This window comes from Callithrix jacchus, chromosome 6 (assembly GCF_049354715.1).
Source record: "Callithrix jacchus isolate 240 chromosome 6, calJac240_pri, whole genome shotgun sequence".
Lineage (NCBI taxonomy): Eukaryota > Metazoa > Chordata > Mammalia > Primates > Cebidae > Callithrix > Callithrix jacchus.
In genome coordinates, this window is record NC_133507.1 from 117,401,392 (window position 1) to 117,415,373 (window position 13,982).

The 13,982-nt window shown below is 37.1% G+C and overlaps 1 protein-coding gene across 3 annotated transcripts in view; it reads right to left on the reverse strand.

The window, feature by feature from the left end:
* HECW2 (HECT, C2 and WW domain containing E3 ubiquitin protein ligase 2) overlaps positions 1–13,982 on the reverse strand; it is a 404,347-nt gene that overhangs the window by 268,030 nt on the left and 122,335 nt on the right. Inside the window, exon 1 of one of the 3 annotated variants that reach the window (XM_078328066.1) lies at positions 1,052–1,146. The exons of the other annotated variants lie outside the window; for them this stretch is intronic. The gene's annotated coding sequence lies outside the window, so the exon portion shown is untranslated. Of the gene's footprint in view, positions 1–1,051; positions 1,147–13,982 lie in introns of those variants that run through there. 3 annotated transcript variants of the gene reach the window in all.

The window sequence follows — 13,982 nt, forward strand, 5'->3', positions numbered from 1 at the left end:
ATAACATAATTTGAATCATATTAAACAAAGGCAAAAACTTTACAAAGGTAAAATGTTGTAATAAAACCTGGATTGTTATTTTTGATATAATCATTGAATTTATATTTCAAAACATATTGAAAAGCAGCCTATCATAATGTAAATTTAGCAAGGGAGAAAATGGGAAAGGGGAAAATAATAATTAAAAATGATATGTACAATAAACTGGCACAAAGAAAGAATAAAATTAAGGAACTCTGACTTTGTCATAGACTTTCAATTCTACTCAGCCCACCTTATTTTTCTTCCATGCAAATTATATGATTACATGATCAAGACGACAGTGACATTTCTGGATCCATTAATACTGCTTTCCAGATGGCCAATTTCTGGTTATGCTTTAATCAGATCTTAGGTGAACAGAAACTTAAAACCTAATATAATCTCTCCTTCTCAGAAACATAACCAAAACAGCTCTCTTTTTTATTAGCAGGTCTTCCTTTAAGACCACTTGTTTACAAAACAGATGGTTTTGAATTTTTTGGTAAATTACACACTTGTAAATCTCTGCAGCAATTCCCAAGTGCCCAAAAAAAGACGTTAAACAAAATGGAATGATCTTTCAACATGCTTCACAATTCTGAGCAATCTTAGACACAAGTCAGGTCAAAACAACTGTGCTTTTCATCTCAACAACAAAGACTAGAAAATAAAACACAAGGTAAAGCCTTTAAAAGAGTGGCCTAAGGAGATGAAACAAATGGATACAAATGCCCGATGAAAGAAACAAGCTCTCACTTATTCATTATGCCCTGTTCTGGGGAGACTCCAATACACAAGGGAAGTGCCCTCTACTCACACCAGCAGTGAAAAAAATTGCAAATTCTCCCACTCCCCAGTGGTGCTATGCCAGGGCTTCTGAGTCTTGGTAGAAATTTAACTTGTAAGTTCTGTAGTCACTAAGTGGCCATTAGTCATAGGGATATGTAATACCCCAATGCTTTCTTCTCTAATGGTCACTAGAGATAGCATCAATAACCCTGTTGGGTATATAACAGAAGGAGTGGCTTACCTCTTTCACATGAGATTAGGAGAAAAGCAGCAGTAATTATTGTAACAGGTGATTGCATTATCAACTGTAACTGTTAGCATGGGTTACTACTGAGTGAGAGATGAGTTCCCTAAAAAATAACAGAGCTGCCTGGAATCTTTGGGAATGGACTGAAACAGATCCAATGCAGATTCGTCATGCAAGTCGGGCTGCACACCACCCACCACCACCCTCTACCCTGCAAAAAAAGAAAATAAAAATTCCAACTGCAAAGGGGAAATTTTAATAAAAATGAAAGTTCAAAAATACAAGGCTGGGCTTTTTGAGAATGCTAATGTAGACCGGCATTCGTTTGCATTATGACTATAACAGTAGTAATTGCAAAGAGAGTGGTAACTTTTTCATCATTGTTTTGAACTTGCTTATATAATATTGTATTTTATATTATAAAGTGAAACTATTTCTAAAGTGATTAAATGAACTACCTGATCTCTTTGTTCTTTGAATTCTATTAGCTAACATTGTTCTTTGTTATAATCTGCCTCACTCTGAAACCTTCTACTCTTTAAACTGCTACAACCAAGTGGCAGCCTGTCCAGTGATCTTCCTTTCCCTGAAAATCCATAGAGGCAACCGAGCCCAACTAGCAACATTCAATATCTGGGCTTCACCTTGATCCAGAAAATACAAATCAAACTGTGCTGAAAGCTTCATATAAAGGAACTGAAAATAAGTACTATTTTGAGCTACTTTCCCATCCTCCTTCTTCCATCTATAAAGAGTCAGGTCCTTTTATTTTACTTCCAAATCCATCTTACCATCTTCAAACTTTTTCTTTGTCTCTGGAAATAATTTAACCAATACTTCTGAAGAGGAATACATTAAAATTGCTACCCACTTTTGGGGCCATTATCATCTCAACCGCTTCCAATTTGATTTTGGATCTCTCAACATAAAACATTAGGCAAATGGTACCTAAAAGCATATGCTGCCACTTCATTACCAGCTGTTATCACCTCATCTAAACTCCCATTTTAGGGCCTTTAAACATACCCCAGAATTCCCTCTGAAAAACTGCATAGGTTACATAGGAGGGGGGAAATTTTCATGTAGAACCAGAGTTCAATAATAATGCTGGGAGTTAGAATGATAACTTAAGTATCATCAATATTTTTGTTTTGTTCTGTTTTACTAATCATGAAGATGCCATCAAAACTAAACCAGATCCTGTTTCCTTTTAAGATATCAAATATGACAGGTTTTTGGCGACTAAGCTGAAACATTCACTCCTCATTCCACTATAAAACTACCAAATAAGCAAGAAAGGGAAAAATCCAAAGGAAGATCTGAGTATAATTCTCAGGACTTTACAAACAAGAGGCAAAAACTCAGCCTATAATTATCCCATGCTCGAACCCATAAGAATTCAGGGGAGGCAAAAGGTTAGTGTAATGACAATATTTTTAAGCTCATATTAGGAAAGGGAATGATAAACCTCCAAGTAGGGTAAGACTTTGTGCTTGTAAGAATGTTTGCTTAAAGAAAGGGGATAGTAATATCCTTATTTGCCTATAATCCTAATATGCTCTCCTGGAGAGGTAGGGTTCTCCATGCACCTCAATGGAGAATGAACAACTCAAAGCATAGCTTTAAGAGTAGAGTGTTTTATTTCTAACAAATTAAAGTATTTGGCAGTAATTTTTTTAAGCAGATGGATTGGAATATTTTGGGAAATGCTAAGGGACTGATTTGCTATTGCTTTTTAGAATCTCAAGTTATAAAATAAGATTTTGGCTAATCTAGTCTTCTTCCAGATTCAGAGGTATTTATTAAAGGCAACAGAATTGCTTTAACTTTCTTATCTAGATTAATCTGTGAAGCAGTAGTTAGCTTTAATTAGGAATTCAAATTCAAATAATTAAAATAATGCTGGATTCAGTGTTCTTAGTCCTCCAAAGTAAGAATCATGAATTTAAAAATAACCATGTGCCTAGGACAATTTGGGCCCAGCTTACATCATGATTTTTAGGGTGCTCTTGAGGTAAAGTCAACATTTTTCCTACTGGGAAATGGTTAGGGAGCCTGCCTTAACTATTGCTTTTCCATGATAAGATTAGTAAACTTTCTCTACAAATTTCTGTGCTTATGTTAACTTCAAATAAACTCATGCTTCCTAACTGTGCCAGGCAAATATGTGGCCATTCTGGTTGACCACTGATCCAAAAGGACAGAAAATGAAAATAAAGCTTCACCATTTCTTGTTTTCTATCACTTTAGCCTCATGCAATTCCACTGGATGTGCAATGGAATCATTCCCCTTTCTTTAGCCCATTTCTTTGATCAGCCATCTAGCCAATATTCATTGAACATTTGCTATTCATAGTCCTCCAAAGAAACTGCTTTCACAGGCTGTCCAAATATACAGCTACAAAGTTATGCTCACATCCAATCCCATAACCTTTTAATAGGCTCTCTAACAGACTGGCTGTTAAGAATATTTTTTAGAAACTATCATATTAACCTAACGGCTAAAAATTTTCTTTGTCACACATATATACCAGCAGAATCCAGTGATCAAGTACAAAGACTCTCTCTACCCCATCCATGAGGTTGACAGTGAGGAAAACAGTGTTATCCAAATCTATCAATATTTGGTTCCTAAGATTTGAATAAAAAGTTTGAAAGCAGGGGATTCCTTTTAGCAGTGTGCTGGAGCTGGCTTCCCCATCCTGGGACCTCAGGTTTTCGGCTTAGAATAAGCCACGATGAGAATGATGGTCTCCAGGTTCATCCATGTCCCTACAAAGGACACGAACTCATCATTTTTGATGGCTGCATAATATTCCATGATGTATATGTGCCACATTTTCCCTGTCCAGTCTATCATCAATGGGCATTTGGTTGGTTCCCAGTCTTTGCTATTGTAAACACTGCTGCAATGAACTCATTCTCAGCAAACTGACACAAGAACAGAAAACGAAATACCGCATGTTCTCACTCATAGGCGGGTGTCGAACAATGAGAACACATGGACACAGGGAGGGGAGCACTGTACACTGGGGTCTGTTGGGGGGAATAAGGGAGGGACAGCAGGAGGTGGGGAGTCGGGGAGAGATAGCATGGGGAGAAATGCCAGATATAGGTGAAGGGGAGGAAGGCAGCAAATCACACTGCCACGTGTGTACCTATGCAACTATCTTGCATGTTCTTCACATGTACCCCAAAACCTAAAATGCAATAAAAAAAAGAAATAGTTAACATTAAAAAAAAAAGAAAGAAAGAAGCCACGACGAAAGTATTTACACCTCAATGACTCTCCTCCAAATACTTCCCTTTCCAAAATGTTATCCGAATCCATTCTGTCCCTGGGTTTAGATAATCCAAGTTTAGCTATCAAGGGTTACCTTTTACATTACGAAATTATTACTTGTAAGAAACAAGTGTGAACTTGTAAAAACAAAAAATTATAGGCTTCTCAGTCCTCAGGAGACTTCCAAAGTATTCACAGGGAAGAGACATAGGAAATGCATAGGGAAGCAGGTGCAAAAATATTACTGAAGTTGGTGAGAGGGTTGAACAGCAGGAATTCAAATTGTTTGAAATTCTCCAGAAGAGTTTAGAGAAGAAAGGGAGGTGAGATTTGAAGCAGATCTTAATTGATGATCATGATTTTAGACAGCTGGAAAGAGTAGAAAGAGTCATATCCAGTAGAATAACTGAATGGGCAGAAAAACAGGTAAAAGCATAAAGTGAGCTAGAAATGGGCTTTGGGTCAGTCTGGCAATATCTGGAAAATCAGCTGGCAGAAGGAGCTACTGAAGTTCTATGATGAGAGTGATAAAGAAATGTTTTAAAAATATTCTTTCAAATTCTGCTGACTCCTTAAGTTAAAGATTTTCTGATCTTTAACTTCTTTTCTGATCTCTGATAACTCCAACCTTCTTAGTTTTCAGACTTGCTAGACTAGATAGAATGCAAACTAGTACCAAGCCTGCTGCCATGTCAACTGGTAACCCCAAACCTCCTGCTAGGGATTACAAGTACCAGCTGACATCAGCTTTAACTCCTAAAGTTGTTGGGGGTTCCCAAAGAAATGGTTTAGAACAAATTTCAGCCTCGTTTGCCTTCAGTAAATTGTAAATTATTATAATTTAAATGAAGTTGGTTCTCAAAACTCTGCATATGCATTCTTAAAGCTATTCCCTTGGAATCCCAAATACCTCTTCCTATACAAAATCACTTCCTCCTTATCTTTGCACCTTGTAAATATGTCTACCATTACTGCTATTCTTAGTATTATTACTAGCCTCTACAGAATCTGGAATCAAACTGCCTGGGATAGGATGAGAGGGAGGGAGAGGAAGGAGAGAGTGAGGGGAGGAGGAGCTGCTATTTATTGAGAGCTTTCTCTGGGCTTTCTTGCAGATTCCATTTAATCCAAGTTTTAATCCTGTGAGAAAGGAAGACATGGAGGCTCCAGTCAATATTTCTGTGATGCGCTTACTGTACTTCGTTCTAATGTTGGTTTCAGTGTTTGACTCTTCCGAGGGAACACTACATGCAGGAAATGGCTATGTGTTGGTAAACAGAAACAATATTGGAAGTGGCAATTAACTTTCCAGGTTAGACTTGGAAAGTCAAATTAAAATAATAGCACTGGGTCTTGAGCATATAAATTATCACAACATAAAAGCAGGAAAAGGGAAGATTTTTCTCCTTATTTCTGAGCAAAACCCCCATGCTACCTTTATCCCACCCTCTAATTCCTCTTCTTAGTAAGTAAATGTCATGTTTCCCAGATAGTCCCCTCCAATCCAGGCCTACCCTATTCCCTAAGTGTCCATGTTACAAAATTACTTTCTCTTGTCTTGCTAAATGTGTCCTTACATACAGTAGCAGAGTCTAATAATCATCAGCATCAACAGAGTTTAATAATTATACAGACAATACAAATAGCCAGTAACCCCTTCATTCTCCCGTTTGTTTCTTTTTTTTAAGACAGAGTCTCACTCCGTTGCCCAGACTAGAGCACAGTGGCATGATCTCAGCTCACTGCAACCTCCACCTCCCGGGTTCACGTGATTCTCCTGCCTCAGCTTCCCAAGTAGCTGGGATTACAGGCACATGCCACCATGCCCAACTAATTTTTGTAGTTTTAGTAGAGACACGGTTTTGCCATGTTGGCCGGCTGGTCTCAAACTCCTGACCTCAAGTCATCTGCCTGGCTCGGCATCCAAAGTGCTATGATTACAGGTGTGAGCTACCATGCCCAGTAGGTTGTTTCGTTAAAGATGAATGTTTCAATTAATTGCATTAACTAATATTCATCTCTCACTTGTACAGCCTCAAATTGCATGGAGTATGTATAATATTGTCAACACCCACCCACTCCTACGCTTCAGTTACTTTTTAAAGATTAGAGGAGGAGTGGACACTTCTGAGGCAGGTCAACCTTGACTGGGATTCTGATTTTTAAAGCAAGACTTCTCAAGAGTCATGTGTTAAAATGCAGCCTGAGCAGCACTCCAATCCTAAGCAGCGGGATTGGAGTGGAGCCTGAGAATCCGCATTTCTAACAAACTTCCAAGTGATGGTGACCCTGCCATCTGCAGACCTCACTTCAAGAAGCATTTCTCTAAACTATTCAGTTTTTCCCCCCTGCTTGTTAGTATTTCCACTCCCAAAGCTACAGATTTTCCAAATGAATGAAGGTGTGAGGTATGTTTTTCAAAATAACTCTAGGGTCAGCAAGATCTGTAATATGGGACTTGGACTCAGGGAGGGGGACAGAAAAGGGAAGGATGATGTACATATATGGGTTAACTAAGTCAAGCCTGCAGGAGTTCAAGCAAAAATTATGGAAAGCCTGGGTTGTTGAGATTTCTCCTACCTTTATCTGCCTCATCCTCCTAGACAACATTTAAGTTACAAAATGTTTTTTCAGCAGGCTAATGACAGGTTACTTGCCCTACACTGTATCCTGATGGAAGAAGCAACAATTCTTTTTCAAGGAGAGGGGAGTGATAGGGTACTTCCCATCAGAGCCAGATGTCAAGAAGGAAGACAAAGAATCGTTTTATTTTCTTCTGCAGGTCATTGAACGTGTGTGTGTGTGTGTGTGTGTGTGTGTGTGTGTGTGTGTGTGTGTGTGTGAAAAAGTGAGACTAGCCAAAAGAAATTGTGAAAAATAAGAATAATATAAGGGGAGTTACCCTGCTGCAGGTCACTGAACCCGTGTGTGTGTGTGTGTGTGTGTGTGAAAAAGTGAGACTAGCCAGAAGAAATTGTGAAAAATAAGAATAATATAAGGGGAGTTGCCCTGCCTTAAATAAAAGAACATGCTTTGGGTGCCAAAATGTAGAGACAACTAAACAGAACAAACTAGAAGGACCAGAAACAGAACCAGGTTTCTGTAGGAAATTAGACTTTAATAAGAGGTCTATATATTTTAAAAATAGGGACAATTGTCTAATCATTTTGGCAGAGGTGCTACCTCTGGGGCAAAAGGAGGGAAACACAACTGGGCAGGAACACCTACAGAGTTCAGGAAGACAGGTTGTAGTTTATTCCTGAATCACCTGGTGGACTCACAGATGCTAAATATCTCATCCTTTATCTATCTAGAATATTCATTATATATATATATATATATATATATTTTTTTTTTGAGATGGAGATTCGCTCTTGTTACCCAGGCTGGAGTGTAACTGCACTATATATATGTGTATATATATATATATATATATATATATATATATATATATAATTTTTTTTTTTTTTTTGAGATGGAGATTCGCTCTTGTTACCCAGGCTGGAGTGTAACTGCACGATCTCGGCTTACCGCAACCTCCGCCTCCTGGGTTCAAGCAATTCTCCTGCCTCAGCCTCCTGAGTAGCTGGGACTACAGGTGCGCACCACCATGCCCAGCTAATTTTTGTATTTTTAATAGAGACAGGGTTTCACCTTGTTGACCAGGATGGTCTCAATCTCTTGACTTCGTGATCCACCCGCCTCGGCCTTCCAAAGTGCCGGGATTACAGGCATGAACCACCATGCCCGGCCAGGAATATTCATAATATATTTTAAAAATAAGAAACATAATAAAAAGTAAAGGGGTACTAAAATAAAATTAAATCTGTTTTATGATCTTGAGATAGAGACGGCTATTTACTCATGACATTAAATAGTCATAACAAAAAATTTAAATGTAGGTGATAAGAAAGTTCATAAACAAAGGTAAAAGATGAATAAAAAATTAAGGAAATATGATGAAAAATTAATATCCAGAATATATAAATAATCCTTATGAGATAATAAGTAGTTAACCAGGAATATATATAGTATGAAGAAAAAAATAAGACTGTTATCTCTGGGGCAGGAGACTAATTGGAGGTCATAAGAGTAAAAGATACATAAATGACTTTTTATAAGGGAAATTGACTTTTTCTTACATTGAATCTAAAAAAAATTGAAGTTTAACTTACAAGAATTTCTAGAATGAAACCTAATTATCAGAAAAATCCTAGTTACAACTCTTTCTTTAAAAAAAATACCCAATCTATTTACAAAAATAGTATACATATTTACTACAAAAGACTGATCAGAGAAGACTAAGATCACAGAAGAGCATTCACATAAGCAAAAAAAAATAAAAAATTATATTCTGTTTTATAACACAGCCAAGTCACAGTGATACCTGGCAAATAAACAACCACCTTACTATACTTCTAGTATGCTACTTATTCATCTGGACAAGCATCAATTGCAAGCAACTGGCTCCTAATTCACAGAATTAATGTGAGACTTCTAGACTTTGCTCTCACTAAGACTGGCAAGAGATTATGAATACAGGAAAATATTACCTTTCTTCTAAGGGTCTCAGAATTTTTAACATATTATTGTATTTGTTGAACTCACAGGGAATACAGGCAGACTCAACTCTTTAAGAGTATACAATTTTGGCTGAGTGTGGTGACTCACACACTTGTAATCCCAGCACTCTGGGAGGCAGAGGCAGGTAGATTGCTTGAGCTCAGGAGCTCAAGACAAGCCTGGGCAACGTGGCAAAACCCCATCTCTACTAAAAATACAAAAATTAGCTAGGTATGGTGGCATGTGCCTATAGTCTCAGCTACTCAGGGGCTGAGGCAGGAGGACTGCTTGAGCCTGGAAGGCAGAGATTGCAGTGAGCCAGGATCTGAGTGCTATAGACTCCAACCTGGGTGATGGAGCAAGACCCTGTCTCAAAAAAAAAAAAAAAAAAAAGAGTATACAATTTTGAGTTTCCCAATAAAACATATTAAGTAAATAAATGGGCCACATTAAGGCTGATTTGTTAACACTGCTAAATTTAGGGATATTTTGCAAATGAGTAAAGATTAGTCTTAAATAATACTGCTTTATGCATATTAGCACTTTGGATACTAAACTTTATTTTCTCTGTTTATATGTGCCTCTTGCTTTCATATTCAAGTTATATTTTGGAGTTTTGTTTTGTTTTCAGAAAATGTCTGATGATTCTTGGTTGCCCACTCAATTTTTTAAGTAACGCATAAAAAACTAAGCAAAATTGAAGAAAATAATGGTACAGTAGAGGAACAAGATAGGCAAAGCACTTATTCTGCCATTACTAATACTTATCCAGTCAAAGTAATTTAGATTATTAGTATAACTGAAAAATAGAGCTTGGAGAAATAAACTCATCAATATATGGAAGCTTTATATATGAAAGTTTTGTTTATTAAAAGACAAAATTTTTTTTAAATGAAGGTAGGTCACAAGCATCTATAATAGATAACTGGTTAGAATCCTGAATAGTTATAGAATGTATAAAACTCAGAGAGGAAAAAGAAAACACCAAAATATATGAGTAAGCAAGTTACAGAAAATAAAATTAAAAAGCTAATAAACAGTTTACAAAACAATTAAGTAGGGCCGGGTGCAGTGGCTCACGCTTGTAATCCCAGCACTTTGGGGGGCCGAGGCAGGTGGATTACGAGGTCAAGAGATCAAGGCCATCCTGGTTAACATGGTGAAACCCCGTCTCAACTAAAAATACAAAAAAAAAAAATAGCTGGGCATGGTGGCACGTGCCTGTAATCCCAGCTACTCAGGAGGCTGAGGCAGGAGAATTGCCTGAACCCAGGAGGCGGAGGTTGCGGTGAGCTAAGGTCGCGCCATTGCACTCCAGCCTGGGTAACAAGAGTGAAACTCCATTTCAAAAAAAATAAAGTCACAATGAGATATTATTTCACATCCATCAAATTGGAAAAAAATAGTCTGACAATAGCAAGTGTAAACACAGATAAGGAGCAGGGGAAATTCATATGGACAATGGTGGGAGTATCTCATGAATGCAAGAAAGTGTACATCTTACAATTCAGCAATTCTACTCTAAGTATATTCTAAGAAAACATTAACAGATTTTTATTTTTTTAATCCTTAGCAGGATTATTTGGAATAAAAAAACAATATCCCTAATCAATAGATAAATGCAAATCAAAACCACAATGAGATACCATCTGATACCAGTCGGAATGGCTATTATTAAGAAGTCAATATTAACAGATGCTGGTAAGCTTGCAGAGAAAAGGGAACATTTATACACTGCTGCTGGAAATGTAAATTAACTTATTCTTTGTGGAAAGCAGTGTGGTGATTCCTCAAAGAACTTAAAACAGAATTACCATTTGATCCAGCAATACCATTATTGAATATATACATAAAGGAAAATAAATTGTTCTGTCACAAAGACACATGCACATATATGTTCACTGCAGCACCACTCACAAAAGCAAAGACATATAATTAACCTAAATGTCCATCCACAGTAGACTGGATAAAGAAAATGCTGTACATACACACCACGGAATACTATGCAGCCTTAAAAACAGAGTAAGATTATGTCATTTTCAGCAACATGGATGGAGCTGGAGGCCATTATCCTAAACGAATTAATGCTGGAACAGAAAACCAAATACCACATGTTCTCACTTACAAGTGGGGGCTAAACAATGAGAACACACAACACTAAGAGAGGAACACGAGACACTGAGACCTACTGGACAGTGGAGAAAAGGAGGGAGAAGATCAGAAAAAATAACTATTGGGTATTAAGCATAATATTTGGGTGATAAAACAATCCATACACCAAACCCTGTGGCACACAGCTTACCTATAAAACAAACATGCATGTATACCCCTGAACCTAAAATAAAAGTTAAAAAAAGAAAAAGAAGAGCAAACCTAAAAGTCACTTATAGAAGAATGGATATACTGTGACATCCTCAAACTTTAGAGAATGCAGCTGTGAAATGAATGAACTAGATTTACCCATAATCAATACATTTAGGGGGCAAAAAAAATAGTTGTAGTCAAATGAATACTATATATTGTATGTATGTACTGTATAAAGTTTAAAAAAATGCAAAAAAGGCCAGGTGCGGGGGCTCATGCCTGTAATCCCAGCACTTTGGTAGGCCAAGATGGGAGGATTACTTGAGGTCAGGAGTTCAAGACCAGCCTGGCCAACATGGTGAAACCCACCTCTACTAGAAATACAAAAATGTGGGAGGTCCCTGTGATCCCAGCTACTCAGGAGGCAGAGGTGGGAGAATTGCTCAAAACTGTGAGGTGGATGCTGCAGTGGGCCAAGATGCAACCCTGTACTCCAGCCTGGGTGACAGAGACTCCGTCTCAAAAAAAAAAAAAAAAAAAAAGCAAAACTGTAACTCACTGTTTAGGATCCGACCATAGGTCTACAGTTACATGGAAATAAGAAAAGACAATTTCAGAAATAGTGGAAGATGGAAATAATTTTTTTTTTGAGACAGAGTTTCACTATTGCTGCCCAGGCTAGAGCCGAAATGGCACAATTTTGGCTCACTGCAACCTCTGCCTCCCAGGTTCAAGCAATTCTCTTGCCTCAGCCTCCCAAGTAGCTGGGATTACAGGCATGCACCACCATGCCCAGCTAATTTTGTATTTTTAGTAGAGATGGGGTTTCGCCATGTTGGCCAGGCTGGTTCCAAACCCCTGACCTCAGGTGATCCACCCACCTCAGCCTCCCAAAGTGCTGAGATTACAGATGTGAGCCATCATGTCTGGTGAGAAGGTAACTTTTTTCAGGTGATAGATTAAAACATGTGCATTTGTCATATTACATTTTATACTTTTATATTTCTTAAATATTTCATAGTAAAATTGGAGAATCTTGTCCTGGTTAATTGGTTACCATGCTCCTATAACAGATAACTGACAGCAATTGATCATGACCAGAAGTTGTATTCAAAGCACATTTATTCTGAAGTTTACCAAAAACCACGTTTTTCAAAAATCGAACTAAGATAAGTGTGATAGCTCAAAAAGAACCATTTGAGTGTACTGAATAATCTTTTGTTTTCTAAGTCAGTAGCTCCCAAAGTGGAGTGCACTGGGCCACAGGAAGAAAATATTGAAACTGTGTGTTTTTCCATAAAATCTTTTCCATTTCTATGTTTCATCTATTATATAAACCATGTAACAGATGCAAAACTAAATTAATTTATATAATATATTCCTGCACAGTGGTATGTTATGTCATTTATAAATAATTTTTTACTGATCATGGTGCAAGTTCTAAAAAGTTTAAAACCAGTGTTCAAGATGACCATTAATAGACTTTATAAACCACTCATCCAAGTAACCTACATCCAGACCCTGAAAGTTAAAAAACAGAGATTTTAGAGGAGGACTGTATTTTTTTAGAGATAATTTATTAGTGAAAAAAATATCTTGAACTAGATGACTAAAACTGCCTACGTCTGCCAACTTTCTATAGACTGAATTTCACACCAGGCTTCAAAACCAAGGTTGATATAATTTCCAACCAGTGCAGTAACAGGTCTGGCTTTATTTGTGTTGGATGCTTTTCTTGAAAAAGATAATAAATCACTTGAAAATCCATGTGGGACAGGACACAATCTAGGAAAGTGAACACCACTCTGTAACACAAGTGCTAAATTAACATTCTCCAACTGCTTCCAGCTATTGATATTCATTTTGGAACAGGCAGGACATATTTAGAAAATGGCACATCACCAGAAAATGTGAGTGAGCGTGTGGGATTTTGCCTAATACAATGCAGCTAAATTTTTCTAGAACCAATTTCAAGAGCCAGAAAAGTATGTTTCACAAAACCTTAGATTTGAGTGTAATCCTCTAATAAAACAAGTAATACAAAATCAAGTAGTATTATCTTACAATAAATAACTATTCAAAGAAGCTGTATTTTAAAATAAACTCCTCCTCTTGGCCTTTAAGCTAGTGATCTTGGTTACTGCCAACAGCACTCATAATAAACAGGATATAGTTTTGTCAAATGTTTAGCAAAGTATTATAAATATGCTTTTGGTGGAAATTAGTATTCAAATATCTTTTGGGGACAATGAGATGACTATTCACACGTACCATTTATCAATTTAACAATGAGCAGAAAATGTAAGAAAGTGCACATCAACCAGCTACCATAATGGCTTGCATTTTGGCAGAAGTAGAAATGGAGGTGGGTGGATACTATGAATATCATTAGTCATAAATTGAGAGACATTCATATATTTATTAGGATAGTGTGCATTTTACTCTAATCATATTGATGTTCTCACAACAGGCAAAAGAAAGCCTTCCCAAAGAATTCTTCACAAGCATTCATTTGGATACCAGCTCCGAAAATCTCATTAGAGGTCACAGGCCTTTAGTAGATACAAACATCTGTTTCATGACTTGCTGTAAGGAAGCGACACAGATCTATAAAAGGTGCAAAGCTTATATAGAAAGCTATCTGTCATTTCATATCTGATAATGGAAGCAATTCTCATTCTGTCTCCATTGCTGTCTTTTTTAAGGATTGATTCCTACAAGGTACAGTATGGAATTTTATAATGTCATCCCAGGATAGGTAAACTTTTGGTAAAA